This window comes from Ascaphus truei, chromosome 7 (assembly GCF_040206685.1).
Source record: "Ascaphus truei isolate aAscTru1 chromosome 7, aAscTru1.hap1, whole genome shotgun sequence".
Lineage (NCBI taxonomy): Eukaryota > Metazoa > Chordata > Amphibia > Anura > Ascaphidae > Ascaphus > Ascaphus truei.
In genome coordinates this window covers 26,936,291-26,953,867 of record NC_134489.1, presented here as the reverse complement: position 1 = coordinate 26,953,867, position 17,577 = coordinate 26,936,291, and the positions used below count along the sequence as shown (strand labels likewise).

The following is a 17,577-nucleotide window of genomic DNA, read 5'->3' as shown; positions in this document are numbered from 1 at the left end:
TATTCCCTTTCTTCCTGTCCAAGAGATAATATAAATACATTTGACTAAAAGCTAGGGAGATGCAATCATTCACTGGTATTTCTTCTCTAAAATATAATAAAACGTTTCTCACTTTCCACAAGGCTTCTTTTATACAATTAATTATTTTCCAGGTAATAATGTTTTGATTTTTGTTTTTAAGTTCAAAACTCCCAAAAAAAACTACATCTGGGTCTAGAATTTTTAGGCCACCAATCCACTGCAAGAGCAAGAAAACTCTTCCCCACACCTTTTTAGCATAATTACATGACCACATAATATGTAAAGTTGTCTCATCGTGTGGACAATTCTCCCTTGGGCACTTGGCGCTCATCGCCAGGCCCCTTCTGTGTTGGAAGAACTTGCCTGGCAAAGCTTGGTGCGCACATAACCATGTAATGTCCTTTTGGTTATTAAAAAGCTCCTTTTCTGACACTCTTTCCCAGGCTTTTTTACATCCCTGCTCGTTTACATTCGGGATAATGCACATCTTTTCTCCTTTTTTTATGCTCTTGGTCAGCTTTTTTTGGTCTGTAACTTCTTCTAAAGATTTGTTTTGTAAACTAAATTCGTTTAAAATTTTATCTAAAATCTTATATGTGTCTGATAAATTTAAAACATGGGGTGTTTTTAACGATGTTACAAACCATTTATATTTTCTTGCAAAAAAACCTATTTCATACTTTAAAAATACAGACCAATAATTTCCCCGTCCAAGGTTTAAAAGGCAAAAGGCAAAATACTTAACATACAGAAATAATCTGAGTTCTGGGAAGCCTCTTCCTCCGTTATTCTTTTCTTTATAAATAATTTCCCTTTTTAATTTTTCGTTTTGTGAACTCCACAAAAAAACACAACACAACCTTGTTATTTTCTGTATGTCTCCAGTGGAGGGAGGGAACACTAAACCTATATATAGCAAGATTGGGAGAATAACCATTTTTATTATTAAAATTTTGCCTTCCATTGTTAATTTCCTTAAATACCACATCGTGATTTTTTCCTTGATTTTTTTTATACATTTTTCCCAGTTTTGATCTCCTTCATTTTGTTCATTAAAATTAACACCCAGTATGTCAACCGATTCTTTTATTGGGATATCTGGTATAGTTAGGGGTTCCCAATGTCCGATTTTTAGGATATTACTTTTGTTGAAATTAACTTTAAAACCGGAAGCTACACTAAAAAATTCTAACTGTTTAATGGTTCTTTTTAATGATATTTGGTCTTTACAAAAAATTGTAATATCATCCATGTAGCCAATGACTTTTGCCTCTACACCTCCCCCTCCTGGTAGGGCAACACCCCTGATCATCTTGTCTTTTCTAATGACGCACAAAAGTGGCTCCAGGGCACAAATGAACAAAAGGGGAGAAAGGGGGCACCCCTGCTTTACTCCCGACTCTAGTATCACACTTTCAGTTCTAAAACCATTAATTAAAAACTCACTTGAACAACCATCATAAAAGGATTTAAGAACATTTAAAAAACACTCTGGTATTCCCATTTTATTTAACACCAAAAATAAAAATTCATGGGAAACTCTATCAAAAGCTTTTTCAAAATCGATTGATAAAATCATTAATTTCTGTCCCCTCTCTTTTGTATTATTTATAATATTTTTAACCAGGTTTAAATTCTCCCAGATGTTCCTTCCTGGGATTGCACATACTTGATTACTATGTATTACCTTATCCACCACTTTTTTAAATCGGTTTGCACAAATTTTTGCTAAAATTTTATAATCAGAGTTTAAGAGCGTAATAGGTCTCCAGTTTTTAATATCTGTCTTATCTCCTTTTTTATATAAAAGTGTCACTGTGCCCTTTTTCCATGAAGATGGCAATTTTTTAAAAACAAAACACTCTTTAAGAATACTCAGTAGATCTTCTTTTAAAATATCCCAGAAGGTGACATAAAATTCTATTGGTAGCCCGTCTTTGCCTGGTACCTTGTTTGTTTTAAAACCTTTAATAACCTCTAAGATTTCTTCCATTTTAAGATCTTCTTTTAAAAAACCTTGATCATCCTTATTTAAAACAAGCGTTATTTCTTTTAAAGCATCCTCTGTAAAATATTTATCAATCTTCTTTTTATTAAAAAGTTCTTTATAAAAAGCTGCTACTTTTAAAAGAATACCTTGTAAAGTTTTTTCCCCATTCATTTCTTCAATTAATTCTTTTTTCTCATTCTTCTTCTTAAAAAAATATCTGGTACATTTTTCATTTTCTTCTATGTGTTTTATTCTGGAATTAAAAACAATTTCTTTCCCTCTTGCCTCTAAGAGTTTTTTTATTTGTTTTTTTGCTTCAGCTATTTCTCCCTCAACCACACATCCTATGTCTTTTAATTTATGCAAGGTTTGTAATTGTATATTTAGGTTTTCAAAAAAAGCCCTTTTTTCCCTTGCTTTCCCCTGTCCTGTTTTTATGAAAAAAAAATTTGTCTTTCTTTTTATATCTTCCCACCATTTAAAAACTGTGGTGCCTGGTTCCTTTTGTTTTTGCCATTCTTTAAAACTTTTCCTAAAATTGTCACATATATCTTTATCTTCCAGCAGGCTAGTATTTAATTTCCATTCACTTTTATTTCTTTTCTTTACTTCGTCGCTTTTTATTGTAAAAGTTAAGATTTTATGATCTGATAAAATATTCTCTATTAAAACACACTTTAAAGGCTTTAGTTCTTTCGAACAAAAACAAAAATCTATCCTGGAGCAGGTTATCCCATTGCTCCAGGTCATGCCTTCCGCTTCTGGTTTTCTGGGGTTACACACTTTAAAAACATCCTGTAGTCTAAAATCCGTTTTGATATTTTCTAATTGCCCTGAAGTTTTATCAAAATTTCTACTGACATTTTTCCCCAATCTTTTTTCTCCCTTTAAAATGCAGTTAAAATCCCCGCTTATTATTTGAGGACAAGAACTGTCCATAAAAAGGGTTAAAAGCTGAAGTGTTTCGGATCTTTCTTGCTTATCAGGGGGAGTATATACATTAATAAAATCCCATCTGCAGCCATCTATTAATGTACTGACTTTTATAAGTCTACCCGGTTTTATTTCATTTACAGACATTATTTCTACATTCCCTTTGAATAAAATGGCAACCCCTGCTGATTTATTTTCATTTGATCCTGACCACACTGATGGCCCCTGTGACCAGTCCTTTGCATATTCATTATAATTTTGCATATGCGCAATACCACATTCCTGTAAGAAAAAAACTGTCACACTCAATGTAGTCAGATAATCAAACACCATTCTCCTTCTTTTCCTATCTTTTATGCTTCTCACATTAAAAGATATACCTTTTAAGACAGCCATTTTGATTTTCAATAGTCCATGTCTGTCCCTATTTCTGGAAAGTCTGGCCTCTCCATACCTGTAAAACACTCAACTGCATCATGTTCAAGATATTCATCTGAACACGGAGAGACATTCTCAACTCCTCCATAAAAATCAGTAGAAAAGGTTTCTATTACTTCCGTACCTGATATTGTGTCCATTTCCCCAGATTCTTGCAGAGTATCAGCCACCTCCGAGTTCTGTAAAGCTGCGTATCTGGCGGTTAGCTCCACCTCAGGATGCGTCACTTCCACGTAGGTTTTGACTTTAGCTGTTCTTTTCCTTTGTTCTTTCCCCTGGGAGATTTTACTCCTTTTAGCCCTTGCAGTTTCCCAGAACCCGTCTCCAGGACCCTCCGAAGCCTCCGCCTCCGAGTGTTCTTTTGACTCCGCTCTGTCATCATCTGCTCCAGGTGTTACTGGTAGTCTTGGCTCTCCAGGGGTCAGCTGTTCCTCGGGCGTCTCCTCTACAGCCACAGGTGTCTCGTCTTTGGTTGCTGATTCCTCTGCGTTCTCTGGGGTCAGGCCTCCATTTGTTTGCTCTGGTTCCTTTTCATTTGATTTTTTTTGCTCCTCCATGTTTGTGCGTGAGCGTTGAGGGCAAGACATATAAACATGTCCTGTTTTTTGGCACAAATTACATTTCCTCATTGCTTTGCAGTCTTTAAGATCATGGTCAGAGGCCTCACAGTTGGTGCAATGCTTATCCTCTTTGCAAGATTCTTTTGTGTGCCCGAATTTTGTGCATAACCGGCAATATAAAGGCATTCCTGTGTAGTATAAATCCCCGTTAAACTTGCCCAGTTTAAACCTGGCTGGGGGTCTCATTTTCCCATCGATCCCTTCTGGGTCTTTTTTAAAGATGACTAAGAATTTTCTTTTTGAAGTCCAGATACCATATTCGTTATTTATATTTCCCGCAAAAACAACTTTTTCACAGTATCTGTCTAAGAACATCTTAATCTCGCTTGCAGGAACATGTGGGGAGTACATCTTAACAATTAGCAGTACTTCTTCATTGGAGTGGTGCAGTGTGACTCTAACTCCTTGCAGGAGGGGGTCATCAATCTTTTCCTTAAGTTTTTTGTGAAAGTTCGTGCAGTTGAAAGCGTTTGTAAAAGTCACATCATACACCCCCCTTCTGGGATAGTCCTGTATAGCCAAAATATATTCCACTTTCATTTCAAACAGTCCCAATAAAAGTTTCTTAACGATGTATCCCAGATCTTTTCCTTTCCTGTCAATTTCAGTGAATTCGAATCTTACCGAGTCCTTAAGCCGCGCGTAAGCCGGCACAGTTCCGTCGTCGAACGACATCGTGTCGATCCCTCCTCGAAACGGCCCAAGACACTTGGTCTTAGCCAAAAGCCGAGAAGCGATAACCAGAAATGGGCCCCCGCCTGAGCGCCGCCCGACGGCCAGGGGCGCTACGCTTTAGGGAGAAGGGCAGAGGGAGCCGCTGGCTGCCCGCTCGCCTCCTCCCCCAGCAGGCCAGCGTGCCTGCCTCCGCTCCTCCCGACACAGCTCCGGGGAGTCTATGCAGCAGCGGCGGCGACGACGACGACGGATGCAAAAGCCAAAGACTTTCTATGGAGTAAAGAAAAGCAGCCGCACACACTGCTGGGGGGCCCGCATGGCCAGCAAACAGCCAAAAAGGCACATGCTTCCAGTTCTTTTTCCGGCACCAGGCTTCGTCTGCTTATTTGCATAGGAACCGCCCACTTTTTCTCTGCTAGCCGACTCGTCTGGGCTGCCATGAAACTCAGGCAGCAAGCAAGCAGCCAGTGGCTGGGCTTTTCAGTTCAGGTCATTTCAGCCAGCCAGCCAGCCATTGTGACAAGAAGCCAGCAAGTCAAGGCATTTGCTGCTTGCTGCTTGCTGCTTGCTGCTGCAGTGTTTGCTATGCAGGCTATTTGGATACAGCTTCAACAGGAGTTTCTTAGGCATCTGCTCGTTCGGACTGAATTAGGCTAGGCAGCAGGCGGCACTCCTGCTCCATGCGAGGAGGAGCTGAAAAGAAAAGAAAGTAAGAAGCCACGCAAAAGAGCAAACAAGACACAGCAAAAAGAAGGAGGCTTTATTTTGTCGTCATTTCATCTTCTTCTTTCTTTGCAAAAGAAAGAGTCAAAAATGCATGTTTGTTTTTTTTCTGTCAGACAGTCATTTGTTTCTATTTTTTGATACAAGCCAAATATCCCCAAAGGGAAGTGCACCGGTCCTGGAGGTACTGCAATACCAGGTCAATGCGTGGAGTGGACAGAGCAAGCTCTTCTTCCATCTCCCTGTTCTAAAAATCCATTTAATATATGGTCCCCAGATAGGGGACGTATCAGATATTAAACTGATAAGAACAGATTTTTTTTTTGTTTTTAAATGTTTATTCACATTTCAAAATATTTACAAACAGTAAATAAGAAAAACATTTCAACAAATAAAGCATCATTATTTCACACAATCAACATTCTAAGCCTAACAGAAAATTCATATTTCTTAATTTCCAAAAACATCTCTATGTACAAAAAATTGTATTATCTCACATTCTAACACCCATATATATATAAAATAACAAAAAACCCCTTCTTACATACAATAACCCCAAACAACAAAGATATTCATCCAACACCATGTCTTCACTTCCTATATGTAAAATCAACACTTAGAGCAGTTCATTCCATAAGAAAAAACTGAAATCACTAAACTATAGTTCCCAAAAAGGTTGGATCCCGTGTTGCCCTTTCCTTCTTCTTTCTTACTCGTTCCATATATTCTATTGCATAAGCTTTAAAGGCTGGCTCCGTCCTCTGCTTTCTCATTTGAATTATCTTTTCTAATAACCCTACTATTTCCAAGCAATCAGAAAGAGGGTTTATCTCTTCCCAAAACTTCAGCCACATTTCTCCATTCCCTGCTATCTTTTGAACTTCCTCTACTTTCTCTCTTATCATTTTTTTGGAAAATGATTCTTTTTTTTTTCCTTCCCCCAAACCACTCGAGCTCGCTCTCTCTTCGTTTGCCACTATTTTGGTACATACTTCTACTATGCTCTTTTGTTCAACCTTCTTTTGGCTACTTTTCCCTTCCGTTAATTTTGTTACCCCCTGTTTTGGGGTCCCTCCCACGAAATCACTATCACTCTCACCAATACCTGACACTACCCCATCTTCACTCTCACTCCTACTTGTTCCACCTACTTTACGTCTTGGTGTAGCGATTGGCTTCCTATCTCTTTCTTCCTCTTTTCCTTTCCTTCCTATAGTTACAGGATCTTCTACTTCTAGAGTTTTTGTTCTCAAAATGCTAGGGTACCCTTCAAAGCCCCCCAAATTTACCTTTCCGCTCTCTTCTAAACCACTCAGCCCTTCTACATCCCGTCTTCCAACTCCACTCGGGCCTATCTTCACTTCTCTCTCCTCTTCCACTCTCTCTCCCTTGTCTCCCTGCCCCTTCCCTATACTAATAGGTCTGCTCCCATCACTTCTGCCTAACCCATCTAAAATCTCCGGGGCCCAGTCTGTAAATACTATGTCTTCCTCCTCTCCCCCCACACAACGATCTTCCAGGGTTTCTTCCACTATTGTTACCTCTGGAGAGCTCCCCAGGTCACAAGTTTCCTCCCCCTCACAAATACCCATATCTTGCTCAAATTCCATCCACTCTTCCCCCTCTTTCCCTCTGTATACTCTTTTCCCATCTCTTATTTCCAACCAGTGTACATTTTCTTTTTTACTTTGCTCATACTCCTCTTTAGACATGTTTTTTCTTTGACACATCAATTTATCTAGTCTCTCTATAATTTGAGCATCATTACTCCCAACATGTTGTTTTCTAAACACCCACACCCAAAAATTCACATCTCCAACTGCATTCTGAAACACTTCCATTTTCTCTGTTAAAACCTCCTGCCTTCTCACTTCACCAGCTTCCCCTTTGGGCGTTTTCTCTATTTTCTCTCTTGGTCCCTCCCCCCTTATCTCTACTTGTCTACCCTCCGTTACCTCTACCTCTTGCTTACGTTTTTGGGGTTTTTTTTCCCCCACAGTTACATCCATTCTCTCTCCCTGCTCTTCCTGGGTCAAAACCCCCACACTCTGCACCTCCTGCACCTCCATTTGATCCCCCCAGCTCGGCTGCGCCGCCCCCAAAAGATCTGTTACTGACCCCTGGGTGAGGACTCCCAGCCCATCTCCCCCCCCCACATCAAAACTTCGGGCTATTGCTTCTACAAAAAGCTCTTCCTCCCTCTTTTGGGTCTCCGTTGGCTGTCCCGCCCAAGTACTGTCCATTCCTTCCTTTTGGAAAGTGTCCTTCATATCCGTTCCCCCTCTCGCCGCCCGTGCATAACTTTTCTGCGGGCACTGGCGGAAAAGATGGCCTCCTTCCCCACATAAGTCACATTTCTTAGGAACACTGCAGTGGGATGCCATATGTCCCTCCTCTCCGCAATTACGGCACACTGCCCCTATTTTCTCACAGTCGGCCTTTGTGTGACCATATTTGAAGCAGTTCCTACAATAGGTCGGTCGTCCAGGGTAATTGAGGAAACCCCTGTTTCCACCGATGCTGAAACTAGCCGGGGGGTGCATTACGCCTCCAACACACGATGCATCCGGCCTGAAGCGCACCCAGAACCGCCTTTTGGCATTGAACATGTTGTACGGGTTCTTCATCTCAATGCCTCCTCTTACCACCGTACAGTATCTCTTCAAAAAGAGGATGATATCTTCCTTAAATATGTACGGGTTGTACATGTGCACAACAACCGATCTCTCATCCATCATGTAGCTTGGTGCAATGCTGATCCCCCGCATATTGGGCTCTCTTGCAGCCTCCTTACATCTCTGTAAGACGTTCAGGCAGTCACTTTCTTCGCAAAGGGTCAGGTCGAATATTCCTTGCCTCGGGAAATCTTGCAAACAGAAGATCCTTGCCGCATCCAGACCCACGATCTCTCTCAGCACCTTCTCCACGAAGAAGGTAAGCCCCACTCGATCTCTCTCCGTCTCCACGACTTGGAACCGCAGCGTGTTCCTTAGGCTCGCTCCCGCAGCCATCGTTGACGTCCTCGCCTTCCCGAAGAGCTTAGGTGCGGCACCCCGAAAGCAGCATGTGACTTAAGCCCTGGGGCGATGTCACAAGGCAAAGGTGCCGGCCCTTCCCTCTCTCTGATGGCCTTCTGGTTTCAGACACTTGGTCTTAGCCAAAAGGCCGAGAAGCGATAACCAGAAATGGGCCCCCGCCTGAGCGCCGCCCGACGGCCAGGGGCGCTACGCTTTAGGGAGAAGGGCAGAGGGAGCCGCTGGCTGCCCGCTCGCCTCCTCCCCCAGCAGGCCAGCGTGCCTGCCTCCGCTCCTCCCGACACAGCTCCGGGGAGTCTATGCAGCAGCGGCGGCGACGACGACGACGGATGCAAAAGCCAAAGACTTTCTATGGAGTAAAGAAAAGCAGCCGCACACACTGCTGGGGGGCCCGCATGGCCAGCAAACAGCCAAAAAGGCACATGCTTCCAGTTCTTTTTCCGGCACCAGGCTTCGTCTGCTTATTTGCATAGGAACCGCCCACTTTTTCTCTGCTAGCCGACTCGTCTGGGCTGCCATGAAACTCAGGCAGCAAGCAAGCAGCCAGTGGCTGGGCTTTTCAGTTCAGGTCATTTCAGCCAGCCAGCCAGCCAGCCATTGTGACAAGAAGCCAGCAAGTCAAGGCATTTGCTGCTTGCTGCTTGCTGCTGCAGTGTTTGCTATGCAGGCTATTTGGATACAGCTTCAACAGGAGTTTCTTAGGCATCTGCTCGTTCGGACTGAATTAGGCTAGGCAGCAGGCGGCACTCCTGCTCCATGCGAGGAGGAGCTGAAAAGAAAAGAAAGTAAGAAGCCACGCAAAAGAGCAAACAAGACACAGCAAAAAGAAGGAGGCTTTATTTTGTCGTCATTTCATCTTCTTCTTTCTTTGCAAAAGAAAGAGCCAAAAATGCATGTTTGTTTTTTTTCTGTCAGACAGTCATTTGTTTCTATTTTTTGATACAAGCCAAATATCCCCAAAGGGAAGTGCACCGGTCCTGGAGGTACTGCAATACCAGGTCAATGCGTGGAGTGGACAGAGCAAGCTCTTCTTCCATCTCCCTGTTCTAAAAATCCATTTAATATATGGTCCCCAGATAGGGGACGTATCAGATATTAAACTGATAAGAACAGATTTTTTGTTTTCCATAGTAATTTTATTGCCGACAAAAGGAAAATATTACAGAAATTCACAGAGAAAACACAATGGTTAGTACCATAATACCGTCAAGAACATAAACAGAAACACATTACAGTGTTTTTTTTCCCCAGAAAAATAAACACAACTAACCATAACTATTTTAACAAACCAAAACATTCCTTCCATTATTTCACCTATATTCCTAGAAACAACTTATCTTTCATAATTACATACTGTGTGCACATTTTTCACTTTACACCTCTTAAAACCGGACAAATTCTAACATGCAACACGTAACCCTCATCCATACCTTACCATACTAAACTACCCACATTCCTCATCTAACTTACTTTTCCCCACCAGAAACACTCTAAGCACACTATAAACCCCCATTACATTCCATATATGCAATCCATATATTATTTCCCTCCCGTTATTAACACTCAAAACACACTATAAACCAACATTACATTCCATATATATGCAAATCCATATATTATTTCCCTCCCATTCTTTTAACAAAGCCCTAAACCTTTCTTTGTTTATATAACTTATTCACATTTCAAAAATATTTACAAACAGTAAATAAGAAAACATTTCAACAAATAAATCATTGTTACTTCACACAATCAAACATTCTACATTTCATAATTTCACATGTATCCCTTTCTCTTAAATACATTTCCTGCAAGCATTAAATACTTGACATTTTTACATTTCATACAAACAAAGACATTTCATTCAATATTCTCTTCTGTTACTTTTCAGAACACTTTTTACTTCCTTTATATAAGCATCGCTTAATTTTCTCCATAAACGAAATATGCCTTTCTTTAATTGCATGTCATTACAAAAATAACTCCACAATTCTGCATTCTCTGCTCCCCACTGGAATACTTTTTCTATTCCCTCCACCTTTTCCCTTTTCTCTTCCTTTTCCCTTGCCTCTTCCTCCTCAGACATACTCACTTCTTCTTCTTCTCCCCCTTCCATTTCCTCCCCCTCTACCTCCACAGACACACTCTCTTCCTCCTCCACAGACACACTCTCTTCCTCCTCCATTGACACACTCTCTTCCTCCTCCTCCTCCTCCACCAAAACACCCTCTTCCTCTAAAACCAACTCACTCTCCTTCCCACTATCCTGCCCACAGTTCTCAAACTCCCTTTCCTTCTCCTGAACACTGATTTCTTCCTCCCCCACACTGTCCCCTTTTCCTTCATCTTTATCTACACCCACACCTAAAGAATCCTTCTCTATTCTTTGCTGACTCCTCTCTCCTTCCCTCTCTTCCTCACTATACTCCTGTCCACTGTCCTCTCTCTCCTCCTCTCCCCTATCTTGTACACCATCCTCAGTCTCGCTTTCCACCTCCTGCCCACTGACATCTTTAAAATATACATTACAATGCTTGTCCCCCACCAAAACGCCGTCTAACGAAACAGGTACTGCATATGCCTTTTTTAACCCCGTCTCTCTTGCCGCTGGTGCATAAGTCCTTCTCTGGCAAAACCGTGCCAAATGTCCAAACTCTCCACAGACCGTACATCTTCTTGGTACACTACATTTTGCCGCAATATGTCCTCTCTCTTGGCAGTTATGGCAAATAATTCCAAAAGGCTGGCCTGGGTACCTTAGGACGCCCTTATTTGTCCCGAAACAAAACTTAGCCGGGGGGTGTAACACTCCCCCTTCACTCTCCGGACTTCGTCTGAACCGTACTCTATACAGTCTTTCACCGTTAAAAATTCCGTATCGGTTCCTTCTTTTCTCTCCCCCCTCCACCACTGAACAAAACCTTTTCAAAAAGGCCTCGATTTCCTCTTCTTCCACAAAAGGGTTAAAAACGTGCATAATCAACGGTCGCTCTTCTAGCAAAAAGCTAGGCACTGCACGGATTCCCATCCTTCTCAGGTCGCTTGCTCGCTCCTTACATTTCTTGTAAGCCTTGACGCACTCCTCTTCTTCTGCAAAAGACACCTCATAACAGCCCTGCCGCTGGAACGCCTGCAGGCAGTAGACATCTGCGCCGTTCACCTCCAGCATGTCTCTCAGGATGACCTCCACAATGCTGCAGAGTCTCACTCGCCGTCTCTCCGTCTCTGCCACCAGGAACCTGATGGTGTTCCTCTCACAGGACTCGCTCTCCATCTCTCTCTTCTCCATCTGTCCGGCCGTCCAGGATCAGGTGCGGCGCCCCTATAGCAGCATGAGGGTTAAGTTCCTGGGGAACGATCCCTCAAGGCCAAGGCGCCGGCCCCTCTCCTTCTCTCTCTCCTGAACGCCTCCCGTGCACAAGTTAGCGTGACTCCCTCATAGCAGCATGGGTCTTAAGCTCCCCAGGAAGCGATGACCCAAGGCCAAGGAGTCACAGACTCAGCGCAACCTCTCAGCCCAGGCACTTGATCTGAGCCAAAAGGCCGAGAAGCGATAACCAGAAATGGGCCCCCGCCTGAGCGCCGCCCGACGGCCGGGGGCGCTACGCTTTAGGGAGAAGGGCAGAGGGAGCCGCTGGCTGCCCGCTCGCCTCCTCCCCCAGCAGGCCTGCCTCCAGTCCCTCCGCTCCTCCCGACACAGCCCCGGGGAGTCTATGCAGCAGCGGCGGCGACGACGACGACGGATGCAAAAGCCAAAGACTTTGTATGGAGTAAAGAAAAGCAGCCGCACACACTGCCGGGGGGCCCGCAAAGCAAACAGCCAAAAAGGCACATGCTTCCAGTTCTTTTTCCGGCACCAGGCTTCGTCTGCTTATTTGCATAGGAACCGCCCACTTTTTCTCTGCTAGCCGACTCGTCTGGGCTGCCATGAAACTCAGGCAGCAAGCAAGCAGCCAGTGGCTGGGCTTTTCAGTTCAGGTCATTTCAGCCAGCCAGCCAGCCATTGTGACAAGAAGCCAGCAAGTCAAGGCATTTGCTGCTTGCTGCTTGCTGCTTGCTGCTGCAGTGTTTGCTATGCAGGCTATTTGGATACAGCTTCAACAGGAGTTTCTTAGGCATCTGCTCGTTCGGACTGAATTAGGCTAGGCAGCAGGCGGCACTCCTGCTCCATGCGAGGAGGAGCTGAAAAGAAAAGAAAGTAAGAAGCCACGCAAAAGAGCAAACAAGACACAGCAAAAAGAAGGAGGCTTTATTTTGTCGTCATTTCATCTTCTTCTTTCTTTGCAAAAGAAAGAGCCAAAAATGCATGTTTGTTTTTTTTCTGTCAGACAGTCATTTGTTTCTATTTTTTGATACAAGCCAAATATCCCCAAAGGGAAGTGCACCGGTCCTGGAGGTACTGCAATACCAGGTCAATGCGTGGAGTGGACAGAGCAAGCTCTTCTTCCATCTCCCTGTTCTAAAAATCCATTTAATATATGGTCCCCAGATAGGGGACGTATCAGATATTAAACTGATAAGAACAGATGTTTTTTTCTGTTTTTTTGTAGCCCGGGCGGTGAAAAAAAGTGATCCACCTCTGTATCCGTGCTCGTGATCCACGCTGTGAGATCAGGTGCTCAAACTTGTGACTAAGTCCGCTCCGGAGAGTAGGCCAGTCCGTGCCATAGACAGTTCTCTCCAGCCGAGGCCTTGGAGTCCTGCTGTTACATGACGTCTTCCCCCGAAGAGTCCGACGTCCTTCTCGTTCCCTCCTGGTGCAGCTGACGCCGCAGGAGAGTCCAAGACTTTAGGGTGTTCGGCTGACGCCTACTAACCCACCGCAATCTTCCCCCGAAGGGATGGCGACTACTAGCCAGCACTCAGTCTTTGCTCTCCGGAGAGAGGGGTGACGATAACCCAACACGTAACCGAAACAAAATCCATGGTGCGAGTGCTCCAGTGCTCTGTGTGATGCAGTGCAGGAAGTGCTCAGACGTACAAACACAAAAAGGTGTGCACGAGTGCACGCCCGGCCCCGTGCAAGGCCAGGCGGTGACAAAAATAGTTGGCTTGTCCCCTCAGCGGAAGGCAATAAGGGGGGCCAAGTGCGGGAAAAATAGGGGTGCGCATAATCCGTGCTCGTGCCAAGTGCTCTTGAAGTGGAGGTTGCATACCCTCAACCTCCACAACCCGAAGGTGCAGCAAGTGGTACTGCCCCAGGTCTCCTGGGGTGCAGAGAAAATAGGCCCGGGCTACTTTGCATCCGCATTCTCTAAGCCATTGACCAGAGGACCAGGTGTAGTCTGGAGAATCTGTCCTTCACAGGACAGACACTACACTTGATCTTAGCCAAAAGGCCGAGAAGCGATAACCAGAAATGGGCCCCCGCCTGAGCGCCGCCCGACGGCCGGGGGCGCTACGCTTTAGGGAGAAGGGCAGAGGGAGCCGCTGGCTGCCCGCTCGCCTCCTCCCCCAGCAGGCCTGCCTCCAGTCCCTCCGCTCCTCCCGACACAGCCCCGGGGAGTCTATGCAGCAGCGGCGGCGACGACGACGACGGATGCAAAAGCCAAAGACTTTGTATGGAGTAAAGAAAAGCAGCCGCACACACTGCCGGGGGGCCCGCAAGGCCAGCAAACAGCCAAAAAGGCACATGCTTCCAGTTCTTTTTCCGGCACCAGGCTTCGTCTGCTTATTTGCATAGGAACCGCCCACTTTTTCTCTGCTAGCCGACTCGTCTGGGCTGCCATGAAACTCAGGCAGCAAGCAAGCAGCCAGTGGCTGGGCTTTTCAGTTCAGGTCATTTCAGCCAGCCAGCCAGCCATTGTGACAAGAAGCCAGCAAGTCAAGGCATTTGCTGCTTGCTGCTTGCTGCTGCAGTGTTTGCTATGCAGGCTATTTGGATACAGCTTCAACAGGAGTTTCTTAGGCATCTGCTCGTTCGGACTGAATTAGGCTAGGCAGCAGGCGGCACTCCTGCTCCATGCGAGGAGGAGCTGAAAAGAAAAGAAAGTAAGAAGCCACGCAAAAGAGCAAACAAGACACAGCAAAAAGAAGGAGGCTTTATTTTGTCGTCATTTCATCTTCTTCTTTCTTTGCAAAAGAAAGAGCCAAAAATGCATGTTTGTTTTTTTTCTGTCAGACAGTCATTTGTTTCTATTTTTTGATACAAGCCAAATATCCCCAAAGGGAAGTGCACCGGTCCTGGAGGTACTGCAATACCAGGTCAATGCGTGGAGTGGACAGAGCAAGCTCTTCTTCCATCTCCCTGTTCTAAAAATCCATTTAATATATGGTCCCCAGATAGGGGACGTATCAGATATTAAACTGATAAGAACAGATGTTTTTTTCTGTTTTTTTGTAGCCCGGGCGGTGAAAAAAAGTGATCCACCTCTGTATCCGTGCTCGTGATCCACGCTGTGAGATCAGGTGCTCAAACTTGTGACTAAGTCCGCTCCGGAGAGTAGGCCAGTCCGTGCCATAGACAGTTCTCTCCAGCCGAGGCCTTGGAGTCCTGCTGTTACATGACGTCTTCCCCCGAAGAGTCCGACGTCCTTCTCGTTCCCTCCTGGTGCAGCTGACGCCGCAGGAGAGTCCAAGACTTTAGGGTGTTCGGCTGACGCCTACTAACCCACCGCAATCTTCCCCCGAAGGGATGGCGACTACTAGCCAGCACTCAGTCTTTGCTCTCCGGAGAGAGGGGTGACGATAACCCAACACGTAACCGAAACAAAATCCATGGTGCGAGTGCTCCAGTGCTCTGTGTGATGCAGTGCAGGAAGTGCTCAGACGTACAAACACAAAAAGGTGTGCACGAGTGCACGCCCGGCCCCGTGCAAGGCCAGGCGGTGACAAAAATAGTTGGCTTGTCCCCTCAGCGGAAGGCAATAAGGGGGGCCAAGTGCGGGAAAAATAGGGGTGCGCATAATCCGTGCTCGTGCCAAGTGCTCTTGAAGTGGAGGTTGCATACCCTCAACCTCCACAACCCGAAGGTGCAGCAAGTGGTACTGCCCCAGGTCTCCTGGGGTGCAGAGAAAATAGGCCCGGGCTACTTTGCATCCGCATTCTCTAAGCCATTGACCAGAGGACCAGGTGTAGTCTGGAGAATCTGTCCTTCACAGGACAGACACTACACTTGATCTTAGCCAAAAGGCCGAGAAGCGATAACCAGAAATGGGCCCCCGCCTGAGCGCCGCCCGACGGCCGGGGGCGCTACGCTTTAGGGAGAAGGGCAGAGGGAGCCGCTGGCTGCCCGCTCGCCTCCTCCCCCAGCAGGCCTGCCTCCAGTCCCTCCGCTCCTCCCGACACAGCCCCGGGGAGTCTATGCAGCAGCGGCGGCGACGACGACGACGGATGCAAAAGCCAAAGACTTTGTATGGAGTAAAGAAAAGCAGCCGCACACACTGCCGGGGGGCCCGCAAGGCCAGCAAACAGCCAAAAAGGCACATGCTTCCAGTTCTTTTTCCGGCACCAGGCTTCGTCTGCTTATTTGCATAGGAACCGCCCACTTTTTCTCTGCTAGCCGACTCGTCTGGGCTGCCATGAAACTCAGGCAGCAAGCAAGCAGCCAGTGGCTGGGCTTTTCAGTTCAGGTCATTTCAGCCAGCCAGCCAGCCATTGTGACAAGAAGCCAGCAAGTCAAGGCATTTGCTGCTTGCTGCTTGCTGCTGCAGTGTTTGCTATGCAGGCTATTTGGATACAGCTTCAACAGGAGTTTCTTAGGCATCTGCTCGTTCGGACTGAATTAGGCTAGGCAGCAGGCGGCACTCCTGCTCCATGCGAGGAGGAGCTGAAAAGAAAAGAAAGTAAGAAGCCACGCAAAAGAGCAAACAAGACACAGCAAAAAGAAGGAGGCTTTATTTTGTCGTCATTTCATCTTCTTCTTTCTTTGCAAAAGAAAGAGCCAAAAATGCATGTTTGTTTTTTTTCTGTCAGACAGTCATTTGTTTCTATTTTTTGATACAAGCCAAATATCCCCAAAGGGAAGTGCACCGGTCCTGGAGGTACTGCAATACCAGGTCAATGCGTGGAGTGGACAGAGCAAGCTCTTCTTCCATCTCCCTGTTCTAAAAATCCATTTAATATATGGTCCCCAGATAGGGGACGTATCAGATATTAAACTGATAAGAACAGATGTTTTTTTCTGTTTTTTTGTAGCCCGGGCGGTGAAAAAAAGTGATCCACCTCTGTATCCGTGCTCGTGATCCACGCTGTGAGATCAGGTGCTCAAACTTGTGACTAAGTCCGCTCCGGAGAGTAGGCCAGTCCGTGCCATAGACAGTTCTCTCCAGCCGAGGCCTTGGAGTCCTGCTGTTACATGACGTCTTCCCCCGAAGAGTCCGACGTCCTTCTCGTTCCCTCCTGGTGCAGCTGACGCCGCAGGAGAGTCCAAGACTTTAGGGTGTTCGGCTGACGCCTACTAACCCACCGCAATCTTCCCCCGAAGGGATGGCGACTACTAGCCAGCACTCAGTCTTTGCTCTCCGGAGAGAGGGGTGACGATAACCCAACACGTAACCGAAACAAAATCCATGGTGCGAGTGCTCCAGTGCTCTGTGTGATGCAGTGCAGGAAGTGCTCAGACGTACAAACACAAAAAGGTGTGCACGAGTGCACGCCCGGCCCCGTGCAAGGCCAGGCGGTGACAAAAATAGTTGGCTTGTCCCCTCAGCGGAAGGCAATAAGGGGGGCCAAGTGCGGGAAAAATAGGGGTGCGCATAATCCGTGCTCGTGCCAAGTGCTCTTGAAGTGGAGGTTGCATACCCTCAACCTCCACAACCCGAAGGTGCAGCAAGTGGTACTGCCCCAGGTCTCCTGGGGTGCAGAGAAAATAGGCCCGGGCTACTTTGCATCCGCATTCTCTAAGCCATTGACCAGAGGACCAGGTGTAGTCTGGAGAATCTGTCCTTCACAGGACAGACACTACACTTGATCTTAGCCAAAAGGCCGAGAAGCGATAACCAGAAATGGGCCCCCGCCTGAGCGCCGCCCGACGGCCGGGGGCGCTACGCTTTAGGGAGAAGGGCAGAGGGAGCCGCTGGCTGCCCGCTCGCCTCCTCCCCCAGCAGGCCTGCCTCCAGTCCCTCCGCTCCTCCCGACACAGCCCCGGGGAGTCTATGCAGCAGCGGCGGCGACGACGACGACGGATGCAAAAGCCAAAGACTTT

At 46.1% G+C, this 17,577-nt stretch overlaps 5 non-coding genes and 3 pseudogenes across 5 annotated transcripts; all 8 read right to left on the bottom strand.

Annotated features, from left to right (window-relative positions):
* Positions 1-5,562: 5,562 nt before the first annotated feature.
* On the bottom strand, positions 5,563-5,757 carry LOC142500739 (U2 spliceosomal RNA). The gene has a single exon (XR_012803263.1). It is a non-coding gene; the product is annotated as a U2 spliceosomal RNA (small nuclear RNA).
* A 3,639-nt stretch (positions 5,758-9,396) lies between these two features.
* LOC142500787 (U2 spliceosomal RNA) lies at positions 9,397-9,591 on the bottom strand. The gene has a single exon (XR_012803292.1). It is a non-coding gene; the product is annotated as a U2 spliceosomal RNA (small nuclear RNA).
* A 3,215-nt stretch (positions 9,592-12,806) lies between these two features.
* Positions 12,807-13,005, bottom strand: LOC142500781 (U2 spliceosomal RNA). The gene has a single exon (XR_012803290.1). It is a non-coding gene; the product is annotated as a U2 spliceosomal RNA (small nuclear RNA).
* Positions 13,006-13,617: 612 nt separating this feature from the next.
* LOC142500336 (U2 spliceosomal RNA) lies at positions 13,618-13,783 on the bottom strand (annotated as a pseudogene).
* Positions 13,784-14,599: 816 nt separating this feature from the next.
* Positions 14,600-14,798, bottom strand: LOC142500780 (U2 spliceosomal RNA). The gene has a single exon (XR_012803289.1). It is a non-coding gene; the product is annotated as a U2 spliceosomal RNA (small nuclear RNA).
* Positions 14,799-15,410: 612 nt separating this feature from the next.
* On the bottom strand, positions 15,411-15,576 carry LOC142500335 (U2 spliceosomal RNA; annotated as a pseudogene).
* An 816-nt stretch (positions 15,577-16,392) lies between these two features.
* LOC142500779 (U2 spliceosomal RNA) lies at positions 16,393-16,591 on the bottom strand. The gene has a single exon (XR_012803288.1). It is a non-coding gene; the product is annotated as a U2 spliceosomal RNA (small nuclear RNA).
* Positions 16,592-17,203: 612 nt separating this feature from the next.
* Positions 17,204-17,369, bottom strand: LOC142500334 (U2 spliceosomal RNA; annotated as a pseudogene).
* Positions 17,370-17,577: the final 208 nt, after the last annotated feature.